The following is a 27,799-nucleotide window of genomic DNA, read 5'->3' on the forward strand; positions in this document are numbered from 1 at the left end:
AGAGACTATTGAATGCTGAGAATGAACTGAGGGTTGAAGGGGAAGTGGGAGGGGGGAAAAGAGGTGGTGGTGATGGTGGAGGCACTTAAGGGGAAGAGCATTGGGTGTTGTATGGAAAACAATTTGACAATAAAATATTATGGAAAAAAATAAAACTCACTATCTCATTGAATTAAAAAAAAAAAGAAAATGGATCTGCTTAACTTCTGTTGCTCCCTTTTTACATACTCGTGGGTTACTGTTTTCATGAGAATTTTTTTTGGCCATAAAATGCGTGACTTATTTTCTTTACATCCAAAGAAAGTGGTCTTCGTGAGATGCAAAGTGCCTTATTTTGTACTTACTAGAACCTAAAATTATGTCTTCATATAATTGGGTGACCATCTAATTCTGCAAACTCATTTTTCAGGTTTATGGGGGCTTGCAATTATTTTTGGGAAAAGGGATTGCATATACTTGCCTTAATCCATAATTACATCGTCTTAACTTTGATTCCTCCAAATGGAGATCCTCAGACATGGAATTATATTTACCTGAAGGGCACTCACAGGAGGCCAGAGAGAAGCAGGGGAGTGAGAAGGCAAGGAAAATGCAGTATAGGCTTGTGTTCCTGAGATTGCTGCTAGAGGAAACAGAGACTCAATATTGCAGAAACACCAGAAACAGACACAATGCTCACTTCGCCATTGGAAGGACAGGTGCTGAGTATTGATTCCTTAGCTACAGTTCCCATTAGCTGAGGGTTAACTCCTGGGACATTAAATCCATTTCTTGGCCGGCTGCATTGGTTCAGGTTGACAGAGCTCCCATGGCTTCAAGAAAGCTCCAAGACCAAAAAATGGAGATCTTCTTGGCTAGATGTGCCAGTAAAATACAAGACGCCAGGTACATTAGGACTTCAGATGAATAGTAAATATTTTTTTCATTCTATATATTACATGAGACATATTTACACTAAAAAATTATTCATTATTTATCTGAAATTCAAGTTTCACTGGGTGTCCTGTATTCCTCTTCTCCTTCTCCTTCTTCTTGATTTTCTGAATCTGGTAACTCTTCTCCTGGCATGTGCTTGAGGTCAGATGCTGTCATCACAAGTCTGAGTTTGTCCAGAATTGTCCACCCCTGCCACAGCTAAAATCAGAGATAGGCTGAAGGCAAAATAAAGCCGGGCACCAAAAGTGTCTGCCACATGTGAATATTCTTTAGATGACTAAATCTACCAGACTTTATCAGACACACCATGTTCCCCCATCCTTATGTATCTTCATTTTTTTTGATCAACACTTCTTTTGCTAATAGGATTCCTCCTAACTTTCCATAAACACTCTTTGATTTGTTTAGTCAGCACTGTGCGGGTTTTCTTAACCAAAATTATACGACGTCTCACTTATCTTGTGAATCCTCCCCAAGTCCTTTTAGGCTTGCTCATGATACCTTCTCATCACATCATCATCATAGACGGTTCATGTTCTACTAGTACGTGCCAGTCCATGCCTTCTAAGAAGCAGATGCCCAAATCAAACTAAATGTACAAGACATATATTTGAGGCAACAACACCTGGGAGAGAAATATGGAGAGAAAAAAGGGATAGGGGTGCTTTTTATGCCATAATTCATGTGCAACCTCAGGTGAACGAGAGAGGCAAGGAGAAAGGACTGGTAGGAGACTATTAGACTGCAGTGTAGTTGTGAAAGATGTTGGGAGGGCCATCTGGAATCCTCCTCCAGAGGAGTCCTGCATCCTGCAGAACGGGGCTGTATCACTGACCCTGCCACGTCAGTCAATGGCCAGGAATGGCTTGTGGGAAGTATGGTTTCAGTGCAGACAGGGACGGAAGGAGGAGCACAGCAGCCGGCACCCTTGTCCAGCCGGGCTCCCTCCAATTGCAGATGTGGGGCTCGCTTTCACCGGCGATGGCGACACACTGGTTTTCACAGGAAGGGGTACAAAACACAGCTGCTAAATATATACCCACGAAGTGACTGACTACCCTGTTGAGAGATCATTTCGAAAAACATTTAAGGATCGTATTTATGATATTGAAGTAACTGTGATATGTGCTTTGTAGAGATATTTTGGAGCAGAGAAGTCATGGAGCATTTTTTTTAATCACACTACTTAGACATCAGCTTATTTCATCAATTCCTTACAGTTGTCTTGCAGTAAACTGGAAAATGAGGACAATACTCACTACTTCTTAGGGCTATTAGGAGGATAATATGAAGATAACTCAGGCAGATCGCTTAGAACAGCACTGCCACACAGTAAAAGTTTAATTAATATTAGCTATTAGAGAATGATCATTAAAACCCAGAGTGACATGGGACAAATGTGACAGGGATCCATGTAAGATCGCCATGCTTTCTACATTACTTCTAGCTCCCCATTCCTGATAAAGAACAAAATAGCTCCACTCCCATTACCAAAGAAATTGGGAGGGTAGATTAGGTGATAGACGTGGTAATAGTTTCACAATACATACATATATCAAATCATCATGCTGTATACCTTAATACTATAGAATATTATATATCAATTATATCTCAATAAAGCTGGGGAAATTTCCCTTTTTTAAGTTTATTTTTAACTAAAAATTTTTTTAACATTTTCGTTTATTTTTGAAAGGCAGAGAGAGACAGAGCATGAGCAGGGAAGGACAGAGAGGGAGACACAGAATCCAAAACAGGCTCCAGATTCCCAGCTGTCAGCACAGAACCTGACATGGGGCTCGAACCCATGAACTATGAGATCATGACCAGAGTCAAAGTCGGACACTTAACCAATTGTGCCACCTAAGCTCCCCAAGTTTGTTTATTTTTGAGAGAGAGAGACAGAAAGAGCACAAGTAGGGGAGGGGCAGAGAAAGAGGAGACAGAATCCCAAGCAGGCTTCACGCAGTCAGCACAGAGCCCAATATGGAGCTTGAACTCACAAACTGTGAGATCATGACCTGAGCCAAAGTCAAGAGTCAGGCGCTTAACGAACTGAGCCACCCAGATGCCCCAGAAAATGTTCTTTTAAAGGGAAACTGAGAGGAATGGGTCACCAGGAATGATTGTTCTACTCCTTTTAAGTAATAGATGCCTGTAGTTGTGGATGTATGGCTCTAAATCCACCAACTTTGCTTATCAGGTTATCTAATGCTGCTCAGAGAATCTCCTCTAAAACTCAGGGCTTTAAAACAGTACTAAGCATTTATTACACATCATGTTTCCATTGGTCAAGACCTCAGGTCTTTTGTGGGCAGTGCTCACTCAGAGTCTTTCATTTAGTTGTACTCAGCTGATGGCTGGTCCCGCAGGCATCTGAAGGCTTGGCTGGAACTGGAGGATACATTTTCAAGATGGTCAGTCATTAGAGTGGCAAGTTAGTCTCAGCAGTTGGTGGGGGGCCTCACATCTTCCGCACATGGCTGTTTGAGGTTCCTCACAGCACAGCTCCAGCTTCCTCCAGAGCGAGGATTTAAGAGACATAGGGAAAGCTGCTCATGACTTACATGACTTAGCACTGGAAGATAAGCATTCTCATTTCCACTGTATCCCACTACTCACAGAGGCCTAACACATAAGGGCATGAATACCAGGAGCCAGAGCACCATCTTGGAGCTGATGCGTACATTAAAATCTCCTGCAGAAGATATGTGTCCAGAAGAAACTATATTACAATAGGACTGCTCATAGTACTGAAGAATACAGACAAACATCTCTCACCAGAGTTAAACTATGACTTGGATATTCCATTGGTATGCATAGTCAGATACAACCTTATTACCACGTTCTATTCTACAGCAAGGATGGAAGTGGGAGGCTCATAAGTAGAGTTCAACCCAACGACATCGCTGGCTTGGGCTCACCACTACATATAATGACAATGCGATTAAATGAGTTTGGAGGAGCACTGACTCTCAACTTTGCCACCACTCCCTACAATCTTAAGTCTAATAAGCTATGTATTACCCACCTAACCCCTAAAGGCATGGCAATCTTTGCCTTAAAAGATGGAAATTGTAAGTGTAGAAAAAAGGAGGCCAAGGGGAACAGAGGTACAAAGATCTCCTGAAGCAAGCTCACTCGTCTGTCTTCCTTCCCTGTAGAGGAAATTATATGAATAAAATCTTGGCAGTATCATGAAAGATTTAATATAGGCAAGAGAGCAGTGTTCTTGAGAGTGAAGTCTGTTAAGTACTAAAGTAAGGAAATGGAAACTCCTTCTCAGGAGGTCTTTAGAAATAAGAAAGATTCTAATCTGTCTGGAAGAATTTAGGTGTGGTTTTTCTTAGGGGTAAATGGGTTGGTTTATATAACTCATGAAGTCTTTTCTATGTTTTTTTTTACCCCCTTCCATGACTTCTTAAAAAGTTATCCAACCCCCACCCCCATCCTCCCCTCACTCAGAGGCCCCTTTGGTGCAGAGTACATCATGACTATCATGAAGCTCAGAGATTCTCTCTTCTGGGAAATGGGAGACCACCCAGGCAAACAATGATAGGCTACTGCCTGTTAATTCTCTGTCATTTTATTCTTCCATTGGTAGAATAATTGTCAGAGTCTGGGCATTAGTATTGTTAACAAAATGTTCCTATTATTTTGTATCTTTTTTTTTCCCCCTGAAGCATTCACTATGCAAAAATATTCTGATTTTTAGTATACCCAATAATATATGTATATTTTTTAAAGCTCAACACTTCTAAGTAAAGAAAAAAAAAAGAGTCTGTAATTTATGCTCTATCCAAGCCTCATCATTTTCAATGTGTGTGTTCTCATGTGAAGAAATCCAATGCTTCCAACATATTCTTTGAATGTTATGTTTTCTTTTCTAAACAAACAATGTGATGATCAATTTCAACCTTATGCCCAGGCTTCTATACAAGTATGTTTCCCATTAAACTTCATCATAACTTTTCAAAATGTGTTTCTCAAACAAATCAAGATTCTTTTATCCCTACGTAGCTCAATAGTCTTGATTTAATTTGAGGAGAATTTCACATATCAGAGGTCAACAGACACTGTCAATGTCTGAGAGCCACTGTTCGAAATTTCAGTGCACTGATGGAAACATATACATCTCTCTTTATCCTCAAAATCTAAAAACTCTTTCAGTCTTTTTTTTCTTGTGTTATGCTAAAATTTTCAATGTGTTTACTAACTGAGGCTTTTTCAGGTTTATTGAGGTATAATTGATAAATACAATGGTAAGATATTTAAAGTGCCCATGATAACAATTTGACGTACATAGATATTTTGAAAGGATTCTCCCCATCAACTTAATTAACACAGCCATCACCTCACACATTTTCCTTTTTTGTGGCGGTGGAAGGGCAGAGAAAATCTAAGCGTTCTACTCTTCTAGCAAACTTCAGTTATACGATACAGTGTTGTCAACTATAGTCACTGTGTTATATATTAGATCCTCATAACTTACTCATCTTATAGCTGAAAGTTTATACCCTTTGACCAACATCTCCCTATTTCCCTCACCTCCCAGCCCCTGGTACTGGGTTTTCTACTCTTGGTTTCTATGAGATTCCACATATAAGCAATACCATGAAGTACTTGTCTTTCTCTGTCTGGCTTATTTCACTTAGCATAATTCCCTCAAGTTCCATCCATGTTGTCACAAATGGCAGGACTTCCTTTTTCCTTGTGGCTGGGTAATATTCCACATCTTCTTTATCCATTTATCTGTTTATAAATCCTTAGGTTGTTTATATATCTTTGCTATTGTGAATAATGCTGCAATGAACGTGGGAGTGCAGGTATCCCTTCAAAATCCTGTTTTTATTTCCCTTGGATACATACCCAAAAATGGGATGGCTGGATCATATTGTAGTTCTATTTTTAATTTATTGAGTCATCTCCATACTGTTTATCCATAGCGGCTGCCCCAATTTACATTGCCACCAACAGTGTACAAGAGTTTTCTTTTTTCATATCCTCACCCACACTTGCTATCTCTTACCTCTTTGATGACAGCCATTCTAACAGGTGTGAGGTGAAATCTCATTGTGGTTTGAATTTGCATTTCCCTGATGATTAGTGCTGTTGAGCACCTTTTGATGTACCTGTTGGCCATCTGTTTGTCTTTTCTGGAAATGTGTCTATTCAGCCACTCAGCCTATTTTTAAATTGGATTATTTGGCTTTCTTGCTATTGAGTTGAGTGAGTTCCTTAACATTTTTTCCTGTTGACCGTTTATCAGATATACGAGTTGCAAATATTTTTGATCATTCTATAGGTTGCCTTTTCATTTGTTGATGGTATCCTTTTCTATGTAGAAGCATTTTAGTTTGATGTAGCCCAACTTGTTTATTTCAGAGAGTCTTAACTTAATACCCAAGTTCTTTATTTTTTTAACAGTGAAAATTTTCAAACTTATAGCAAAGCTGAAAGAATTTTATGGTGAATATCCATATAGCTACAACCTTTTATCACAACCTTATTATTGATCTTTTACTATACCCAGACCCATCTTCATAAACATAAAACAACTACCAGTTCTTACTCATCATCGTCTGACACACAGGTCACCTTAAGAATTTCTGCTGTGTCATCTGTCTATATCCACCAGGTGAGAATATTTGGAAAAGCTTAATATTCTGTTATTTGAACTACAATGACAGTAAACTAAAAAAATAATAATGACTACAGTGGATTGAAACACATGAAAATCCATGAACTCATATTAAAACTTTAACAAAAATTCATTGGTCATCTTTGGACATTTCTACCACCAACCCAACATTCTGAAAATAAATCAATAAATTGAAAAAAACACAAAGCACTTGTGCTGTTGTGCCTGTACAAACTGTTTTTTGGGGTACTAAGTCACTGACATGAGTAAGTTCTTTATACAGAATCACAGCTAATCAGTATAGAGAGACTGCAAGAAAAGTCACCATTCTGCAACTCCTAATGAAATAAAGGAATTCAACAATATTAAAGGCTATTAAACCTTCAGGTAAAAAATGGATAAGGATGTTACAATGTGATAATCTGGCTGGTGTCTCCTGAATCTGTGAATCCCTTTTAGTATTTTAGTATCACCAAAAATGGGACAGAAGACACTGTGGGTCCCTTTTTTTTTAATGTTTACTCATTTTTAAGAGACTGAGACAGAGCGTGAGTGGGGGAGGAGCAGAGAGAGAGGGAGACGCAGAATCAGAAGCAGGCTCCAGGCTCTGAGCAGTCAGTGCAGAGCCCAACGTGAGGCTCATACCCACAAACCGCGAGATCATGACCCTTGCTGAAGTTGGACACTCAACCAACTGAGCCACCCAGACATCCTGGTTCCCTTTAGTAATATAACAAGACATTCAAAATGCATCTATAATGTATTTCTCAAAAAAAAAAAAGGAAAAGCACCAAAACTTACTCAATCCTCTAGAAGGCTCTAGCTCCTATTTATAGAAAAAATCAGCTGACAGAAGCCAAGATAAATACCATCATTTAGTGAGCAAACAAGTGCAGGAGATGAGCTATTACACAGGACCAACGAGCTAGCCTAGCCAACAATAGAAGATATTAGAGTGCGGGGGAGGGGGGGAATGCCTGGGGGAGGGGCTCAGTCCATAAAGCATCTGGCTCCTGGTTTTGGCCAAGGTCATGGTCTCGTGGTTTTGTGAGTTCAAATTCTGTGTCAGGCTCTGCGCTGGCAGCATGGGGCCTGCTTGCGAATCTCTGTCTTTCTCTCTCTCTCTGTTCCTCCTCCACTCATACGGTCTCTGTCTCTCTCAAAATAAATAAACTTTACAAGAAAAGACAAGACAAGACAAGACGCAGGAGGATGGTAAGTGACAGTGGTTTGAGGAGACCAAAGAAACACTCTAGCCAAATTCTAGGCTCCTGATCCCGATTGAAACATATCAATCATAAAAGGATATTTTTGAGAGAGCTGAGGAAATTTAAACATGAAAGGACTATTAGATGACATTAAGTAAGAATTGAAATTATTTGGTTGTTTTAATCACATTTGTACCTATTTTTAGATTTTTAAAAGTCCTTGCCTCTTATAGTTGCCAAAGTTTACCAAAGGTAAAATGATATGTTTGGGGATTGTTCTCAAATATTCTTTAAAAATATATAGAGATAGAGAAAACAAAATTAGCAAGATATTCTCTCTATAGGTATGTCTAAAATGTTTTGTTAAAAGAAGTTGGGGAGTTGCCTGGGTGGCTCAGTAGGTTGAGCAGATGACCCCTGATTTCAGCTCAGGTCATAATCTCTCAGTTGATGAGATCAAGTCCCGCATTGAACTCAGCACTGAGCATTGAGCCTGCTTAAGATTCTCTCTCCCTCTCTCTGTGCTCCCTGCCCCACTCATGGATGTGCACATACACACACTCTCTCTCCCTTGAATAAAAACAATTTAAAGAAGTTGAGAAAGAACAGAAAAAAATGTTATCAGTAGTGACGATAAAGGCTGGCCATGAGAGAAAAAGAATAGAGCCAGGATTCATTAGATTAAAAATATATGGGTGCGCCTGGGCAGCTCAGTTGGTTGAGTGCCCAGCTTCAGCTCAGGTCATGATCTTGCAGTTCATGAGTTTGAGCCCTGCGTCAGGATCTGTGCTGACAGCTCAGAGCCTGGAGCTTGTCTTCGGATTCTGTGTCTCCCTCTCTCTCTGACCCTCCCCTGCTTGAGCTATATCTCTCTGTCTCAAAAATAAGTAAAACATTAAAAAAATTTAAAAAATTAAAAATATATATGTTATACTTTAAAAAATTAAGTCAGTACATAGGAATATGCAGAAAAATTATGTTAAGGGCATATTGTATATGTGAGATGTGGAAGTCCTTTAATAGGATATTAAGAATTTAATGATCTAATTTGTAACAAATGTGAACCAAGTAAGAAATTTTATACTCAACAATAACAAAATTGACCCTATTGTGAGAAAAATAAGATTCTTTTAAATTTTTTCACTTAACCAATATAAAGTCACTGGAGCATAATTTTTTTTAAAAAGCCAGACTTTTTGTTTCTTTTAAAAATATACAATAATCCTATAACCATGTAATTTTTTTTAACTATTTTCCATCTCCAGAGATTCTGAGATGTTCCATATTCTCTCTCTCCTACCCTTCCCCCTCCGCATGGAGTTGAGAATCTCTGTTTGGGACGCCTGGGTGGCTCAGTTGGCTAGGAGCCCAACTCTTGATTTCAGCTCAGGTCATGATCTCATAGTTCATAGGACTGAGCCCCCTGTTGGCCTTTGCCACTCCCTGGCTTGTGTGCATGCATCTGCACACACTCTCTCTATCTCCCTCTCAAAATAAACAAATAATCATTTAAAAGAAACAATCTCCATTTCATGGCAGAGGTCGGGGAGAGAGTAGACAGAGAGCAGAGAGGAAGAAGCCCCAGGCATCAAAGAATGAGACACAGAAGCAGAATGAATCTGGGAGCTACCACCAATGTCTTCTACATGAAACCTCGCCATTTTTTTCACTACAAGACATAGAAACAAAGCATCCAGGGAATCATTTCCAGAGAGACTTCTGGCAGAGTCTTCCTTTAGTTGGAACAGACGGAACAAGATGTTCTACTAGATCCTGAGCAAGAAGATCAAGGAGAGCAAATACTGACGCTCTCAACTGAGGGCTGCAGACTTCAGGTTCAGGGAGCATTCAGCCACTACTCCATCATCACCTCCTTAGGCGAGCAGGAGCTTTCCCTAAGCATTGAGGGCTCAAGTGACTCATTTCTTGGGAATGCTAAACAAAGCTTCACTGGGTAAGTCGCTGCAAATAGTCCTGGAGAGATTTAGCTGAGCTTCAGGCTTCTCAGGGAGCTCATGGGAGCAACAGAAAAATGAGGTCACACAGTTTAGAAAAAGCTTCTTGACAAAGACAAGAATGTGAGATCAGGGAACAGACGCAAGTGGCAAGAAAGGATGGTACTGATGAAAGGAAATGCCAGAACGGAAGTGAGGGCAAGAACTGCTCAGGGTGCTGGGCTGGCGGGTGCAGGCACCTGGGCAGGCAAGGGACCAAACCAATGCAGAAGACAAGAAAGAAATGAGAAAAAGAGAGAGAGAAAATGTCAGAAAAGGATGTCAGATGGAGAAAGGAAAAGCATGGAAACAAGGAAGTGGGTGCTGAACCAGCCTACAGAACATTTTTATATACCTTTAAAGTGTAACACACTTACCCCTAACGTACCCTAGGAGAATTATATTGGGGTACAATATTTAAGTGAACACAGGTCATTTTCTTTCTGAGATGTGTCACTTTTATGAGATGCTCAATGGCTAGAGGTTTTTTTCTCAAAAATGAGCAATCTTCTTTGCCTAAAAAATGTTAATATAGCCTTATTCTATTATTCAAGATGAATAAAAATAGAAACAAGTTTGCTGGAAGTCTGTTTTTATTACTTGCTAAGGATTGATTTCTCTTTCAAAATATGCCACGTGCCATCTGCTATTTCTTCCCTGCCCAGGCTCATGCTCTTAGGAGGGGGCTGCACCAACAGTGGAGCTGGGCCCCCAGTCTCACGGCGCCATTGAGCGTGGAATCCCAGCCCTCCCCCTCCCCTTTGCCCAACCTCCTGACTCCATTCCAGTGTCTTCCCAATTGCTTTTATCCGTTAGGCTTTGTCTCTCTCTCATCGGACTTTGCAGTATAAATCTATTCACCTAGATTTGCCTTTAAAAAAAATCTTTTAGTGTTTATTTATTTTTGAGAGAGAGAGACAGAGTGCAAGCAAGGGAGGGAGAGCAGAGAGAGAGAGGGAGACACAGAATCTGAAACCGGCTCCAGGCTCTGTGCTGTCAGTCCTCGCAGAGCCTGATACAGGGCTTGAATTCATAATCCGGGAGATCATGGCCTGAGCCAAAGTCCGAGATTTAACCAACTGAGCCACCCAGGCATTCCTAGATTTGCCTTTTGAATATGTGTTACCCCAGGAGTAGTTTTTCATGCTCTGGCTGGAGCAGAAGAGAAAAGGAGAGTCTGGCACAAATTACAGAGTCCTGGTAGACATCAGGTGTGTCTGAGCCCAACTTTGATGCATGTCAGGAATAAGGTTTATAGCACGTTAGTCTTCACTGCGAGACCCTGCAAGACTTTATCTTCTAGTCCTCAGTGTCCTCTCTGTCCTTCTGCTGCTCATTACTTTGGTTACCTGCCTTCACCTGACCCAGCACTAATGTCTACAAGAGTTACTCTCAACTTCAACTGCACATTGGAATCAATGAGGGGGAGGGGGGAGTTAAGAAATACTGATGCCAAAATCCTGGCACCAGCGATGCCACAGCAATTGCTCTGAGGTCTTTTAGATCTCCTAATTCTATCACATAGCCACTGTTGAAAAACACTGCCCTTGAGACATAGCCCAGAGTTCTAGTTGCCTAAATCATCCTCCAATATTACCAATCCCCATTCATTTAAATTGGGGAGGAAAGTGGATTAGACATAAGAGAACCAAAATGTCATTTAGTAATAAAGTAATAACACTGAAAATGAGAAAGTCAGTCTAAGTGGGTCAACATACATTGAAAAAGGGAGCATGACCTTGGCCCACTCAGATAAATTAATATATCAGCTAGACTGAATGACTTCCTTCGGTGCAAAGAAGATTTTCACGTTTGTACTTGTCACAATGTAGAGTAGAGCAAGACTCAAATCAGAAACATGTAGTATCCATAGCAAAAGGTCAAAGCCGACTCCAATTCAACACTGTTATAGAGTGTATGAAGAGAAGATGCCAGGCACTGAACAGGGAAGGAACCAGAGCTACGAGCCTGGAATGTGGTGCCAGTGATCAGGAACAGGAAAATGGAAAAGACAACAAGAGACAGTTAGTAGATGATTCCCATGGATTCTACTAGCAGTAATTTTTTAAATTTTTTTTCTATTTTTTATTTATTTGTGAGAGGCAGAGAGAGACAGCGTGAGCAGGGGAGGGGCAGAGAGAGACGGAGACACAGAATCCGAAGCAGGCTCCAGGCTCTGAGCTAGCTGTCAGTACAGGGCCCAACGCGGGACTCGAACCCATGAACTGTGAGATCATGACCTGAGCCAAAGCCAGATGCTTAACTGACTGAGCCACCCGGGTGTCCCTCTAGTAGCAAGAATATTATACGGAGCCTGCTCAATAGTTGTGTACTTGTGCTGTACAAGCATAATGTAGCACCTAACTGCTCACAAGTCCTAACATAACATGTTTCATTTTATTTTCCTTGAAACATGCTGTATCAGCATAGGCTGAGCTATCCTGTAGGAATAATGTGTCTCCCACAAAAGCTCAGAGCGTCAGGTCAGTGTCACAAATTGTCTCAGCCATTCAGGAGCCCAGACTGATGACACAGCCACCATCTCATATAGTGCCCACACTCATGTCAGAGCAAAAGGGTCCTAGATGATCTCACACTGGCATTTCAATGCCCCCACCCAGAAGAGCCCCAGATTATTTTTATTTCAACTTATAAGCAATCATTAGTCACCTGACCTCACTCAATCAAAAGAGATCAAAGAAGTGCAATTTAACCGTGTGCTGGGAAGTGGGGAAGGCCAGAAATAATGACACATAGCTCAAATGAACTACATCTTCACTAGGGAAGAGTCAATTTTTTCCTTTTTTCATGGACATATTAATGGACAAAGATACATTATGTTGTATAACTGAGTTGTATGCACCTAAATGTTACCTTAATGAGGTCAAAGGTTTTATTTTCTATTTTTTCTGGTTAAGTCCCTAGGGCTTAAAACAGTGCTTATAAAAGAGAAGAGTTTAGGGGGACCTGGGTGGCTCAGTCGGTTAAGTGCCCAACTTTGTTCAGGTCATCATCTCACAGTTCATGGGTTCAAGTCCTGCATCAAACTCTGTGCTGACAGCTCAGAGCGTGGAGCCTGATTCAGATTCTGTGGCTCACTCTCTCTTCGCCCTTCACCCACTCACACTCTGTCTCTCTCTCTCTCTCAAAAATAAATAAACATTAAAATAAAATTAAATTAAAATAAAATAAAATAGAGTTTAAGCAAATACATTCAGGTAGATAAAAGTCTTGTGAGAAGTAAGAATAGACAGAAAGAAGAGACCTAATAGTAACGTTATTTAATAGAATTGCTATGGCTAACTTGCTATTCATTATGTCAAAAATCACCATGTAAGAAACTTCCATAGTCAAATGATTCACCAAAGACATTGTAATAATGCTGTCACCATTTCCTCACATTGCTCCTGAAGGCTTACCCTAAGATCAAGTACAAATTCTATCACAGACTATACCCAGTGTCAAATATTTAACCAAAAATAGCCAAATCAGCCTTAAAAATAAAAACAAGAAAAAAAAAAAAGGAACAAAAAAATGATCTTGCCCTCTCATATCAATCTCAAATCAAGTAAGATTCCATGCTTCTATACCTGGATGGGAAATCTTAGTAATTTAGAGTGATCTGAATTTTCCCTAACTAATCAACAAATTTAATTAAATCCCAGTTGAAACTCCAGTAGGACTTTTTTTCCCCATAAAATTATTTCCATTTTAATTTCATCAAGTTTCGAACTTCCACAGGTCACCAAATGTTACCTAAAATGTCTGTGGCATTTGCTAAACAGAGAGCTCCAAGACCCCTGAAACTGTGTAGTAAATTCTTAAGAAATGAAACCGTTTGAAGACAACCACGATGACGTCTTGGGAGAAGCCTTGGAGCCCTGTCCTCTCTCACCCTGGGGCCACCTTCAGAGTGTACCAATGGAGACCTCAAGCATGGGGACCTTCCCCTTTATGAGGCCCCAGGACTCTCTCAACTACCCTATGGGCCTCGTGACCAATTAGAGGGATACAGCCAGAGGGGCCAGGCCGAGTCTTCCCTCTCTCTCTGCTCCTGGCTCAGGATCTGAGCTGCATGGATTGATCTGCCATTGTTCAGTTTAACTCCCGCAGGGAAGCCCAATGTCATGCACAGGTTAACAAGTAACATCATGTGGTGACCGATATAAAAACAGAAGGAGCCACTGTGACAGAAGGGCTCCAGGTGTCCTGGCCTTCCCCATTTGGCCTGACATTCTGGAAGTGAGTCCTTACTGTCGAAAAGAAAACCACTTGAATGGAATGACACAAGGTTCACAGGCAACGGACTGGCAAATTAAGCATGGCCACTTACGTCCCCAGGCCAATAACTGAGTCTCGTTCCTCTGTGCAGCTCCCCTACTCTGTACCAGCCACCTGTTCAGAGCTTGATGCAGGTTCCTAAACTTCTCCAGAAGGGAGTTAAACACAAGCCAGGTCCAGCTATTCTGAGTAGATCAGTCGTGAGAAAGGGCTGCTCAATCCCCAACAGAGGCTCCAAACGAGACACCTGAGTCTCTTGGACTCATCTGCCCTTTTGTGTCTCGTGAGGAGCCCTCCACGGACCCAAGCTCTGTGCAGCATTTACCTGAGAGGGGCTGGTACGCACAGGGTGCCTCTCAGTCCTGAAAAGATAAAGATGAGGGGCCTAGGTGAGCGTGCCTGGCCCACCTATGCTTGACATCACCCTGGAGCTGGTCTGGGCAGGTGATGCCCATGCATCAAACTGAGATAGGAGAAGCCCTCGCCTCCAGCCTGTGGGATCCGCCCTCACCTCTGGACAGTACAGACGTCCTGAGGATTCCTCCTCCTCAGGGAATGTGCTCAACCTTTCTTTCCTGCTCCACGTCAATATACCTCCATTCCTAGACTCCTCTTTTCACATCCCAGATTCTGCTCTCTTCCCCAGACTGCCCCTGTGGACAGTTTGCCTGGAATCTTTCCATCCTGCTTTGGGCATTTATCGGGTTTACACAACTGCTCTCTCTATAATCTATCGACAGTCTTACTCAATGTTTACAGCAAACATTGGGTGATAAACTAATACCTTTGCTTGTCAATAAATGTGACTTGATTGCATCATGCTTTAACAGCTGTTTAATTTCCACAGAACAGATGATCTTTTCTCTTCTATAGTTACTTCCCAGATTTCTCCTATTAAAGATAATACCACAGTCAGGTATTTTTCCCACAAAGGAGTCACTATAGAGATAGAGAAGGGCATAGCAGCCTGCTGCCGGGGGCCTGGGAGCGGGTCCTGCCTGCTCTGCTTGCCTGTTGTGTGACCTGGACCACGTACTTAACCCTCTGTGACTCAGGCTTCTCTTCTGTAAAATGAACCTGTTGTGGAAATCTTGCAGGTAATATAGCAACATAATACTTTTATTTTATTGTCACTCAAAGTTGCCTTCTTGTGATGCAGCTCTGCTCAGGACTGATCAAAAAAGTACCATGACATTAACTCTTAAAAAAACAACTATTTTACTTTAAATTTATTTCTGGGAAAAACAGAGCCAGGTTCTTATTCTTATATTTCTAATTGTCAAGGGTTGCTACACAGTTTTAAATCTTAAAATATTATTTGAGGGTCGCCTGAGTGGCTCAGTCAAGGGAGCGTCCAGCTTTGGCTCAGGTCATGAGCTCACGGTTCGGGGATTGGAGCCCCGCTTCGGGCTCTGTGCTGACAGCTAGCTCAGAGCCTGGAGCCTGCTTCAGATTCTGTGTCTCCCTCTCTCTCTGCCCCTCCCCTGCTCATGCTCTGCCTCTCTCTCTCTCTCAAAAATAAATAAACATTAAAAAAAATTTTTTTAATAAAGAAAAGTTAAGATGTCATTTGATATTCTTTGTTTATGCAACATGAGATACTGCTGATGGGTGTAGGGAATAGTTATATATTTTTCGTAATTTATGAAAACCACATTTATTAGCTGTACGTCCTAGAGCAACAGAATACATGCACTATCACAGCTCTGTATTCTGACAACTCCTTTTTTTTCTGTGAGTGGAAAAGTCTCATTGCTTTTTTTTTTTATGTTGTACATAGCTATTTGCCATTCTTTAAATAGATAGCTATTTGTTATTCTTTAAATAGATGTCTATAAAAATTGCATCTGAGCACAGTTTAACTCTTTCTGGAACAGAACATGGCTGGGCAAGCGGTCAGTCTCACTGGTATGAAGGAGGTCACAGGTGTCACAGCTCAAGTGGGTGTGGAAGGTGTCCATGCACACAGTGGGTCTGTAGAGGGAACTCAGCCTCAGCACATTGGCAGAGCAGCCCCAAAGGTGGGGGAGAATAGATGGATAGACAAGTGGATATAGTGTCAGAGTTGAAGCCACATAAGGATTATGACCTTGTGGAAGGAGGGCAGCCCATTGGGTGGTGTACAATTCTAACAGGTGGAGGAGGGCATCTATGTGGGAGTCCAGGCAGAAGGGTGTGAACTAGCATTTTCCAAATTCAGTGAAGGGTGAGTCCCCTTGGTAGATAGTACATCAGAGAGAATCTTGACTGTCTACCAATCATAGCAACACCATTCCCCTTGCCAGTGATTGATGTGATTGATTTGATTTCTTTTTTTTTTTTTTTAGAAAAAGAGAGAACCAGGGAAAGGGACAGAGGGAAAGAGAGAATCTTTAGCAGGTTCCATGCTTTGCACAGAGCCTGATGGAGTCAATCCCGTGACCCTGGGATCATGACCTGGGATGAAATCAAAAGTCAGACACTCAACCAACCGAGCCACCCAGGCACCCCACCAGTGATGATTTTAGGTGGAGATGTAACTCTATTATGGCCAAGTATGCAGGGAAGAGAAGCATTCAGCGAAATGTTTCCCTTCCCACAGATGACAATGGAAAGTAAGCCTCTTCTTCTTCTCAGTAGTCGCATATCAGAAAGTAAAACCTTGAACTGCTAATGCTGTTTTGGGAGGGGAAAGGCTAACTGAAAACCTGAAAAGCCAACATAGAGGAGTACAGGATTTTAAATTAGCAGAGGGGCGCCTGGGTAACTCAATCAGGTGAGTGGCCGTCTCTTGGTTTCAGCTCAGGCCATGATCTCAGGTCATCAAGTCTGCACTGTACATGGAACCTACTTCGGATACTCTCTCTCCCTCCCTCTCTCTCTCTCTGTCCCTCTGCCCCTCTCCTGTTTGTGCTCTCTTTCTCTAAAAAAATTAAAATATAAATAAATAAGTAAAAAGAAAAATGTAAAAAATAGAATTAGCAGAGATCTAGGGGCAACTGGATAGCTCTGTGCATTAAGCATCTGACTCTTGGTTTCACCTCAGGTCATGATCTCATGGTTCATGAATTTGAGCCCTATATCAGGCTCTGTGCTGATAGTGCAGAGCCTTCATGGGGTTCTCTCTCTGCCCCCACCCCTGTGCTCTCTCTCTAAAAATAAATAATTTTTTTTAAAAATTTAAAAATAAAACTAGCAGAGATCTATAGCTCTGATCCTGACAATACAGAATAGAACTGATCGCCCTTTGGACTCCTTGTTAATGGACACAAGGTATTTCTTTACTGTTTAAACAAGTAAAGTTCAGTGTCCTGATATTATAATGAAAGCTTTATAGCTTAGGACAATCCCTTTACTCCAAACTTAGCACCTACCACTGACAATGAGTCTGTTAGAGACTCTGCACATGATAAATCAGAGGGACTTATACTTAGGGTTATTGGAAACAACAACCAAGATCATTTATAGATAAACAGAATATGACCCAGGGTATAGAAGCTGCCATAGGAAAAAGCTGTAGCCAAACTCTGTGATCTTCTAATGGGTCTCTCCTCAGTAGAGCTCCAGGCAAGAGCCTTAGGGTCATTCCACCAGTTAAAGAAAGTATCTTAAATTATCTTAATGAATACAAAGTGTGAACCTGTTATGTTATCATAACTATACCATTTAGGTATGATCCATATCTAAGTAACAAAATGAAGTTAATAAAAAATAATTTATCCAAACTAGAATAGTATATGAAGAAAATTATGTGAAAGGAAAAATAGCTGTAGGGTGAGAAGTGAAGCTATGGAAGCTAGAATTTGTTAGCAAAGAAGCTGTCAAGTTTACCAGTCCAGCAACGTTCTTGGTAAATTCTCTTGTCAAGGGATTTCCGACAAGCAATTCCTGAGTTCTAGAGAAAACATAACCAAAAAATACCAAGAGATCATGTCAAAGAACAAAATAATTTTCATAGTAGAAACAATTTTCAGCATGGGCCACACCAAGATAAACAATTATGGGAGTGCATAAGTAATGCTTTGAGTCACTAATTTGTAAATGACAAAGATCGGAAAGAAGGGATTTTCTGGACCCAATGACATCCTAGTTACCAAAGCTATGATACAAAATATAACAAAAGTCAACAAAAGGAAATTGAAAAAGAACTTATAGAGACAGGATGCAGGATATTTTTCACCACCTATTACAATAGGTAGTTGGATTAACTAACCATACAATCTGACTTCAAAAATATAGAAAAGATTATTTAAAATAATGTTATATAAAAGGCTTAGTTGACTTCCTTTTGTTGAATGGTATTCACACTTTAGCAACAGAATTTTTAAAGTTTATGGGTAAAAGTAGGAATGCAGTAGAACGGTCTTTAGACCACCTACATTTAGCATACATTAAATTACACAACACATTCCTTTTAGTAAATGCTCTTTCTATAACATTCATTCTGGTTACTGATAGAAACTGCAAACAGGATTATGATATTTAATTAATTAAAAAATGCAGCTGTACCTCAAGCTCTTGGCAGCTATCCAATTACTGTAATATAAATTTTTAAAGAGAGAGAAAAAGGTACAATCCTACCAGAAATAATTTCACAGCTTCTTATTAGTTCTTAATTAGGTGGAGGGGAGAGGTAGGGACATCAGTAGACAGAATTTCTGGGCAAGCGTTACACTAGAAATTAGGGTCACTTTGGGCCAGGTATAGACCCGGGAAATGACACATGTATGTGCAAATGCCATGATATTAAGAAGTTCACCCTCAAGATAATATTACTACATCAACTAACTTGGTCAGACTTTTAATTTAAAGTAGAGAATCTAATGTCAGGTAGCTTAACCACAAGGAAAGTGTATTAACTTGCATGACCAAACTGCAGTGAAGCGAAGCAGGAGTGGAACTAGCTAGAAGGAAGAACTAATACCATTAAACTCGACCTGCTCTAACTCTGTATGTTAGTTTCATTTTCTTCTATTTTAAGTCCACTTTCTAGGTAGAAACATGGCTAACAGCAGCTTCTAAGATCATAAACTAACAGCTTAATGATAAAACAATGGAAAGATTCTGGGCAAAAACTGATTGTACTAGTTTCTGAGACTGACCAAGAGTTGTGGCCAGGGTTGTAAAGTCCGGTTACATTTTGGTTGCCACAGTTAGGCCAGAAACTATGCCCAGGGAGGTAGGGTCACATCGACCTTCTTCTAACTCATTGGTGCTTTAACCCAACTTCTCATTATAAGGATAAAGTTTAAAAAAGAATACTCAATACACAAAGGATAAGTTATAATAGATATTAATTAGAGAAGGGTAGAAACAGTCTACAGAAAATCACTGAGTTATAATGATAATCTATAGAATGGAAGAAGATATTTACAAATTATATATCTGACAAGGTCTAGTATGCAGAATATATAAAGAACTTGTACAGGTCAACAACCAAAAACAAAAATAAAAAAACAAAACAATTTAAAAATGGGCAAAGAGGGGCACCTGAATGGCTCAGTTGGTTAGCCTCTGACTTCAGCTCAGGTTATGATCTCACAGTTCATGAGTTCAAGCCCCACATCAGACTCTATGCTGACAGATCAGAGCCTGGAAGCTACTTTGGATTCTGTGTCTTCCACTCCCTCTGCCCCTCCCCTGCTTGCACTCTCTCTCTCTCTCTGTCTGTCTCCCTCTCTCTCTCTCAAAAATAAACATTAAAACATTTTTTTAAATGGGCAAAGATCTTTAATAGACATTTCTCTAAGAAAGATAGACAAATGGCCAACATGTACATGGGAAGACTCTCAACATCTTTAGTCATTAGGGAACTGTAAATCATAATGAGTGTTGGCAAGGAACCCAGTAACCCAAACCCTCATCCATTGCCGGTCGAAGTAAAATGGTGCAGCCACAAATCAGAATAATAATCTGATGGCACCTCAAAAAGTTAGCCAGAAGTACCACATAACCCAGTAATTCCACTCTTAGGCATATCCCTAAAAAGCTGAAGACAAATGTTCTAACAAAGAACAAAGTGTTCCAATAAATTTACATAGCAGCACTATCGCAATAGCTAAAAGATAGAAAGAACCCAAGTATCCATCAACAGATGAAAGAATAAACGAAGTGTGTGGTACATTAATACAAAGGAATACTAGTTAGCCTGAAAAAGAATGAATTGCCGATGCATGCTAAAACATGGATGAACATCCAAAACATTCTGCTAAATGAAAGAAGCTAAACATATATTCCATTTATATGGAATATCCAGAGCAAGTACATCCATAAAGATAGAGAGCAGATTAGTGGTTGCCAGAGTTGGGTGGAGGGAGAAATAGGGATAGGCAGGATGAAAGTGTTTTAGAACCAGATAGAGATGATGCTCGCATTATAACTGTACTAAGTGCCACTGAATTGTTCATTTTAAAATGGTTTTTATGGGGCACCTGGGTGGCCCCGTTGGCCAAATGTCTTACTCTTGGTTTCAGCTCAGGTCATGATCTCATGGTTTGCAGGTTGAAGCCCTGTGTCAGGCTCCACATGGACAGCCCAGGACTTTTTGGGATTCTGTTTCCCTCTGCCCTTCCCTGATTGTTCTCTCTCTCTCTCTCAATCTCTCTCCCCCTCCCTCCCCCCTCCCTCTCCCTCTCTCTTTCCCTCTCCCTCACTCTCAAAGTAAATAAATAAACTTAAAAAAAATAAAAGCAATTTGTTTTATGTGAATTTCACCACAATGAAAAAAATTTTTCTAATGATCATCAGTATATAAACCTAAAGACCCCTTCATTTTCTAGACAGAAAATTCTGGGCCTTCAAAAAATAACTTCAGTGCTTTTAAATATAAATGCTGATAGGTAATATTCTAATTTCTTAATACTTGACTTTCCACATGGGGTGATATCTTTCTTATCCCACTAGAGAATATGCTTTATGTGTCTGGAGATAGTTTTCCCTGGTCATGATATTGGACTATAACCAGCCTTCTACACCTGTTATGTGTCTTCTCATTCTACAAGGAATATACAAGTCACACAGTTATGTACTTAGTAAGTAAAAGGCCATTAATTTTCATTCACATGAGGGCAGCGAAATATTGATTTCACTGATTCACACTGAGGTGACTGTAACTGGTTCTCTATTCCAACTCACCATGTACCACTTTTCTTTCTTTTCTTTTCCTTCCTTCCCCTCTTTTCCCTGGCTGCCTGCATCCATCCAAACACTTGGATGCCATTGAAATAAACCCTAATCAAGCAATGAGAAGTTAAAAAGAATTTTTTTTAAAACAGGACAACTACTGGAAAGGCAGAACCTCGAGCCAAAAACTTTAAATCTGCCAGCGCCCTTCTTCCCATTTTCTCCTAATTCTGCCACTCGTTGTGTGCTGGCTCCTCATTCTCAACCCGGCTACCATACATGACTGGAAACATGCCCAGCAGCCCCCCGGTTTATATCACAGCTTGTTTTCATGGCCTTCTCTTCAAATTATTGGTAAGGGCAGGATGTTTACGCCAGGCACTTGAGGATGGCCAAATGCATGACTCTGGAGAGAGAGGACTGGTAGCAGTCTATTAGTGCCCTATACTCACAGCCAGGGGAGGATGCTGCTGCACGTCCCGCAGGACCACACAGGGGTTGTGCTCTGGAACAGAGGGAATAGCCAGGGGCTGTGGGAGGCAGACTTTGTAGCGACAAGAGGGTGAGATGCCTTGGTTCCCACACGAGGATGTGATCAGATTGTTTGAATCATTGTTTGGGCTGGCGAGGAAGTGAAACCTGCTACTCAGGGACAGGCAGCAATTGTATTTGTTCTGTTGGGTAGGGAGGGTTGTTTGGCTGGGACACTGTCTGTGGGAAGAGAGTGAGGAGGGGAACAGGCAGTTAGGTCATTCTAGGCCCTCCCAGGTCTGGATATTAAGGCAGTACATGTAGTATTAACTTCAGGTCTTACAAGAATAGACCCCCCCCCTTTCCCCTTAGTTACAACTTGAAAAATCCAGGAGGATTCTTCTGCTTAGCCTATCTTAATTACAGGCCTATTCTTGATGCTAGTTTGAGAGCTGTAATTACCAGCCTCCTTGAGCCGTAAGGTCCAGGATGAAGCAGTGCTACCAAAGTGGTAGATCTATTTTCAGAAGATGAGGGTGATCAAAAGGCAACATATATTTCTGTTTTTTCTTGTCTGCACTCTCCCTTTCCCTTATGTTTTTCTTCCCTTTTGCTCTCTCTCCTCTTCCTTTGTTTCATTCTCACTCTCCTTCCCATATTTCCCAACCTGTTTGTAATAATCCATGCCTGCAAAAGTAACCAGAAGCCACCACCTATACAAATGGCAGGGATCTGGTGGCCTTTAGCTTGATTTCTGCTTCTGCCTGCATAATCCAAATCACAAGGTAAAGGCCAAAGAATTAGAGCTTAAATGAGCTGTTCGTCTATCTTTTCTATCCAAATTTAAGGAAAATTGCCAAGCTTCTTGGAAGCCGTTCTCTAGTGTGGAAACACATTTTCTTTCTTCATTATAACCTAAAATGAATTCATGAAACAAAAACTATTTTCTAAAACTTTAGAAACATTAAACTTGAAACACAAAAAACTTCTCAATGTCTTTGTACTTCTTCTCAAAAAGATTTCTTCTGAACTACTTTCCAAAATGTAGTGTCTATAATTAAAATGATTATTGAACCTTTGTCTCCTACTTGCTTTGTGTGAAAAGTTGGTAATGAAAGCATCATTAATAAGAACCTTACAGATGAATAAAGGCAATAAAGAGCACACACTTATTACAGTCAATAAGACAGTTTGGAACTATGTACAATGGTAATTGAAACACTTCAGGCTCTAAAAAAATAATAGTAACATCTTTAATGATCTATTTGAACCAGCCAATATCAAGCAGAAGCAAACACAATTAAAATATGTTTAGAGCTATGTGTACTAATACTATTTGCTTCATAACTCCCTTTCTTTGGAGAGTGCCTTACTCACATTTTCCAGTCCTTGGCAGAGAATGTGATTTATGGTAGGGATTCAGTCAACTTCAACACCTGACTGACTGACTGACTGAAGGAATGAATGAATGAATGAATGCACAAATGAAGGATGTTCAGTCATCTCAACTAGTTTCCTCAGGCAGAAAGACTTCTTTAAATGGCTTAATTACTCAAGCTGACCACACATGGTAACCTAGACTTCCTAGCTTGGGAGTCTCCCCCTGTCACTTTAGTATGGAAATAAGAGCAACAAATAATCTGTCCCCAAGAATCCTGGATGCTACTGCTAACAATGATCTTATCATGCAAAACTAATCCAAGGCATAAAAGAAAATGACTTCCAAACTGAGTCCTCATTCTGAAATTTACTTTAAAAGCTATGAGCGTATAAAGAAGAAAATCTTAGCAGTTTCGGCTCCCTGAGCCTCTGAGATGGGGCTCCTGACTGCCTCACTCACTTGAGCATCTGACTCTTGATTTTGGCTCAGTCATCATCCCAAGGTCATGGGTCTTCTTCCTTCTTCTTCCTTCTTCTTCCTTCTTCTTCCTTCTTCTCCTCCTCCTCCTCCTCCTTCTCCTTCTTCTTCTTCTTCTTCTCTCTCTCTCTGCTCCTCTCCCCTACTCTCTCTGTCTCTCTCTAAATAAAACTTAAAAGAGTCTCAGAGAAAACAATATGTTGAGATGTAAAACTGAGCCCCAATACAACACCCCAAATTTGACAAAACAATAGTACTTTATTCTGTCCCATTGTTTTCTTAAGTATATATTGCATTTGAAAACATTTTCAAAAAGAGATAAAAAAAATATTCATTGACTTGCCAACAGTATTCATTTGGATAATGATTTTTTTTAAGTCAAAACAACTTAGATTAAGTTGTAGTTTAATAAAAATATTTTTAAAGTTATCCTTCAATTAAATAACTGTCTATTATGATAAAAGAGTCAGATTTATTTTTACATCTAAACATGTGGTTGCATGTAGCTAACATTCCAAGAGTAAATTTGTCTTTCCAGATTTAAATATTAATCTGGAAATTGTCAAGATGAGAAATTTTGTCAAATGTTTATTACATATGGTAACAGGGACAAGAATTCTTTTGAGAAAAACTGAGTTGACTATATAAATGTGACTTTTTGGCCTTCTTTGTATTTTTAATTTAAATTCATATATACATATTTAATATACATATAATGCAATACACATATATAAATGTATAATTAGTTATCTATTGCTGAATAACAAATTGCTTCAAAATTTAGCAGCTTCAAACAACAAATCTGTTGGGACTCTGGGTGTGGCTCAGCTGGGTGCCTCTGGGTCAGAATCTCTCCAAGGCAGCCCAGGCCAAGGCTATAGTTCTCTCAAGAACTAGAGGAAGATCTACTCCCAAGCTGACTCACATGGCTGTTGGTGGACATCAGGTCCTCTATAGCTGTTGGCCAGACATGACAATACCTTGTCATGTGGGCCTATAGGTCAGCTCACAACATGATAGTTAATTTACCTCAGACCAGGCCACAGAACAAGAGAGAGGGTGCCCAAGACAGAAACTATAGTCCTTTTATAACTTAATCTCAAAAGGGCGCCTGGGTGGCTCAGTCGGTTAAGCCTCCGACTTCGGCTCAGGTCAGATCTCACATTCGTGGGTTCGAGTCCCGCATCAGGCTCTGTGCTGACAGCTAGCTCAGAGCCTGGAGCTTGCTTCCAGTTCTGTGTCTCCTTCCCTCTCTGCCCCTCCCCCTCTCATGCTCTGTCTCTCTCTGTATCAAAAATAAATAAAACATAAAAAAAATTTAAAAAAAAGTGATACCCCATTCTCCTGCCATAGTCTATTAATTAGAAGTGAGTTCAGAAATCCAGCCCACATGCAAGGGGAGAGGATTACACAAGGATATGAAAACCAGGAGATAGGAATCATTGGGAGCATTGAGATGCTGCCTACTATTTATGTGTGTGTGCACACATATGTGTGTGTAAATGTATATGTATATACCCATACATGCATTCATGTGCCCATACATACACACGTGTGTATATATACACATATTCCCACATATTTATAGAAAGAGAGAACTTATGCTTCAAATGTCTGATTGTTAAATTATATATATGACAATATGCAGTATTCGGCTGGCATTTATAAGACTTCTCTGTCAATTTAGCATAAATTTCTCTCTATCAATAACTCATGAAGTCTAAATTGAACAAAGTAAGGGAAGGGTTAGTAATTTTAATAACATCACACCATGAAATCCTATAATGGAAACTCATTTTAAAGAACCACATGACTTCTCTACCCAGTTACTGTTTCGAATTTCAGGCAAGAGGTCTTCTGTCATAGGCTCCATGATTTAAAAGCCCCTGCTCTTGGGATGCCTGGGTGGCTCAGTTGGTTAAGCAAATGACTTTCGGTCTCAGCTCAGGTCTTGATCTCAGGGTCATGAGTTCAAGCCCCACATTGAGCTTCATGCTGGGCATGAAGCCTACTTAAAAAATTAAATTAAACTAAACTAAATTAAATTAAATTAAATTAAAAGATAAAATTTCCTGTTTAGGTCTTACTCTGAACTCACCATCCCCTGATCCTGCCCACCCCATGGGACAAGTGGATGAGCCCACCAGGAGGTCTTTTCCCCTCATCTATTCCATACTCTATACCTAGAACCGGGATAGGCCTGTGTTCCTCTGTCCACAAGGGATAGTCAAAGGGTGGCTTTGTGAGGACATGCATAGAGAGTAGACATGGAGCCCATTGATCCTGGGAGAAAATGTAAAATCATACTGAGACCAGTACAGGTTTAGAATTGAAAATTATATTATTTGATTGAGCTGGAGTTCTGTTTCTAGGTTTTTAAGCTTTTCCAGGCAGTCTAGAAATGTTTCCAAACCTGAACCATTCCCTGTTCCTATTCAGGTAGGTATTTGGAGAATTTTGTGTGAATTTTGGGAGGAAATGGGGTTATGTAAGTAAGAACTGGAAATGACTGTTTTCTTGAGAGAGTTCAAGAGAAATACCTATGGGCAATGTTCCTTCAGAGTCATGATGACAAAATGTGTCACAGGGTTGACAAGAGACTGATGCTTCTCTATTAGCTCAGAACCCACCACCACTCTGACAATTTAAACAATGGCAACACACAGAACATCAGGTGAACAGCATCTTGGGCATAGATTCTGAGGATCAATGAAGGGGCACTTTGAGGGCAGAGAAATATTTTATCTCAGCAGTCTGAAGGGCAGCAGGCATTAGCCAGGAAGAGGACAGCAAAGAAAGACAGTTCTGCAGGATGTTACAAGATGACTTGAGTGACTGGGTGACTTTTAGAAATACTGGGAAACTCTATAGATCTAGCTTGTAGGGCTTCAGTCATTTCCATCTGCATGTTCAAAGTTAAACAACTAACATGAAATGAAAATTCACAGAAATAAAAGACCCAAATGTAAGAAAAGAAGCCATCAAAATCCTGGTGGAGAAAGCAGGCAAAAACCTCTTTGACCAAAAATGAACATAAGAACCTCATCAAAATAAAAGGCTTCTGCACAGTGAAGGAAACAATCAGCAAAACTAAAAGACAACCAATGGGATGGGAGAAGAAATCTGCAAATGACATATCTGATAATGGGTTAGTATTCAACATCTGTAAAGAACTTACCAAACTCAACACCCAAAAACCAAACAATCCAGTGAAAAAATGGGCAAAAGACATGGATAGACATTTTTCCAAAGAAGACATCCAGATGGCTATCAGACACATGAAATAAGGCTCAACATCACTCATCATCAGCAAAATACAAATCAAAACCACAATGAGATACCACCTCCCACCAGTCAGAAAGTCTAAAATCAACAACTCAGGCAACAACAGATATTGGTGAGGATGCAGAGAAAGGCAAACTCTTTTGCACGACGGGTGGGAATGCAAACTGATGCAGCTACTCTGGAAAACAGTATGGAGATTCTTCAAAAAAACTAAAAATAGGACTTCTCCATGACCCAACAATTGCACTAATAGGTATTTATCCAAAGGAGACAGGTATGCTGTTTTGAAGGGAGACACATACACCCCAATGTTTATAGCAGTGCTATTGACAATAGCCGAAGTATGAAAAGAGCCCAGATGTCCATCAACAGATGAATGGATAAAGGAGATGTGATATATATATATACAGTGGAGTATTACTCAGCAATCAAAAAGTATGAAATCTTGCCACTTGCAACAACATGGATGGAATTAGAGGGTGTTATGTTAGGTGAAATTAGCCAGTCAGAAAAAGACAAATATCATATGACTTCACTAATATGATGGAATTTAAGCCCCAAAACAGATGAACATAGGGGAAGGGAAGCAAATAATATAAAAACAGGGAGGGGAACAAAACATAAGAGACTCGTAAATATAGAGAACAAACTGAGGGTTGCTGGAGAGGTTGTTCGGTGGATGCCTAAATGGACAATGGGGATTGAGAAAGACACTTGTTGGGATGAACAACACCAGATTCTACTCCCGAAATCATTATTGCACTATATGCTAACTAACTTGGATGTAACTTAAAAAAAGAAAAGAAAATTCACAGAAAAAATATTAACTAATAAGCATTTCAAAGCCACTCAACGTCACTAAACAAATACAAATTAAAGCCCTGAGATAAAATTTTTCTCCAATTAGTTTGAAAACATTCAATAAAATGTCATCCTATAGAGATAGGAACCCTCCTAGATATGACTCATTAATACTGTCAAGGAATTTCACCTGATGTAATACCCAGAAGCATTTATTGCAGCATTG

General features: G+C 40.2%; 1 long non-coding RNA gene across 4 annotated transcripts in view; it reads right to left on the minus strand.

The window, feature by feature from the left end:
- LOC115283413 overlaps positions 1 to 27,799 on the minus strand; it is a 44,923-nt gene that overhangs the window by 13,830 nt on the left and 3,294 nt on the right. Inside the window, exons 3-4 of one of the 4 annotated variants that reach the window (XR_003905011.1) lie at positions 17,868 to 17,931; positions 14,872 to 14,948 (exon numbers count right to left, since the gene is read on the minus strand). The exons of 2 other annotated variants lie outside the window; for them this stretch is intronic. This is a non-coding gene — a long non-coding RNA (uncharacterized LOC115283413). Of the gene's footprint in view, positions 1 to 14,871; positions 14,949 to 17,866; positions 17,932 to 27,799 lie in introns of those variants that run through there. One more of the 4 variants, XR_003905012.1, reaches the window with a different exon arrangement.

This window comes from Suricata suricatta, chromosome 2 (genome assembly GCF_006229205.1).
Source record: "Suricata suricatta isolate VVHF042 chromosome 2, meerkat_22Aug2017_6uvM2_HiC, whole genome shotgun sequence".
Classification (NCBI taxonomy): domain Eukaryota; kingdom Metazoa; phylum Chordata; class Mammalia; order Carnivora; family Herpestidae; genus Suricata; species Suricata suricatta.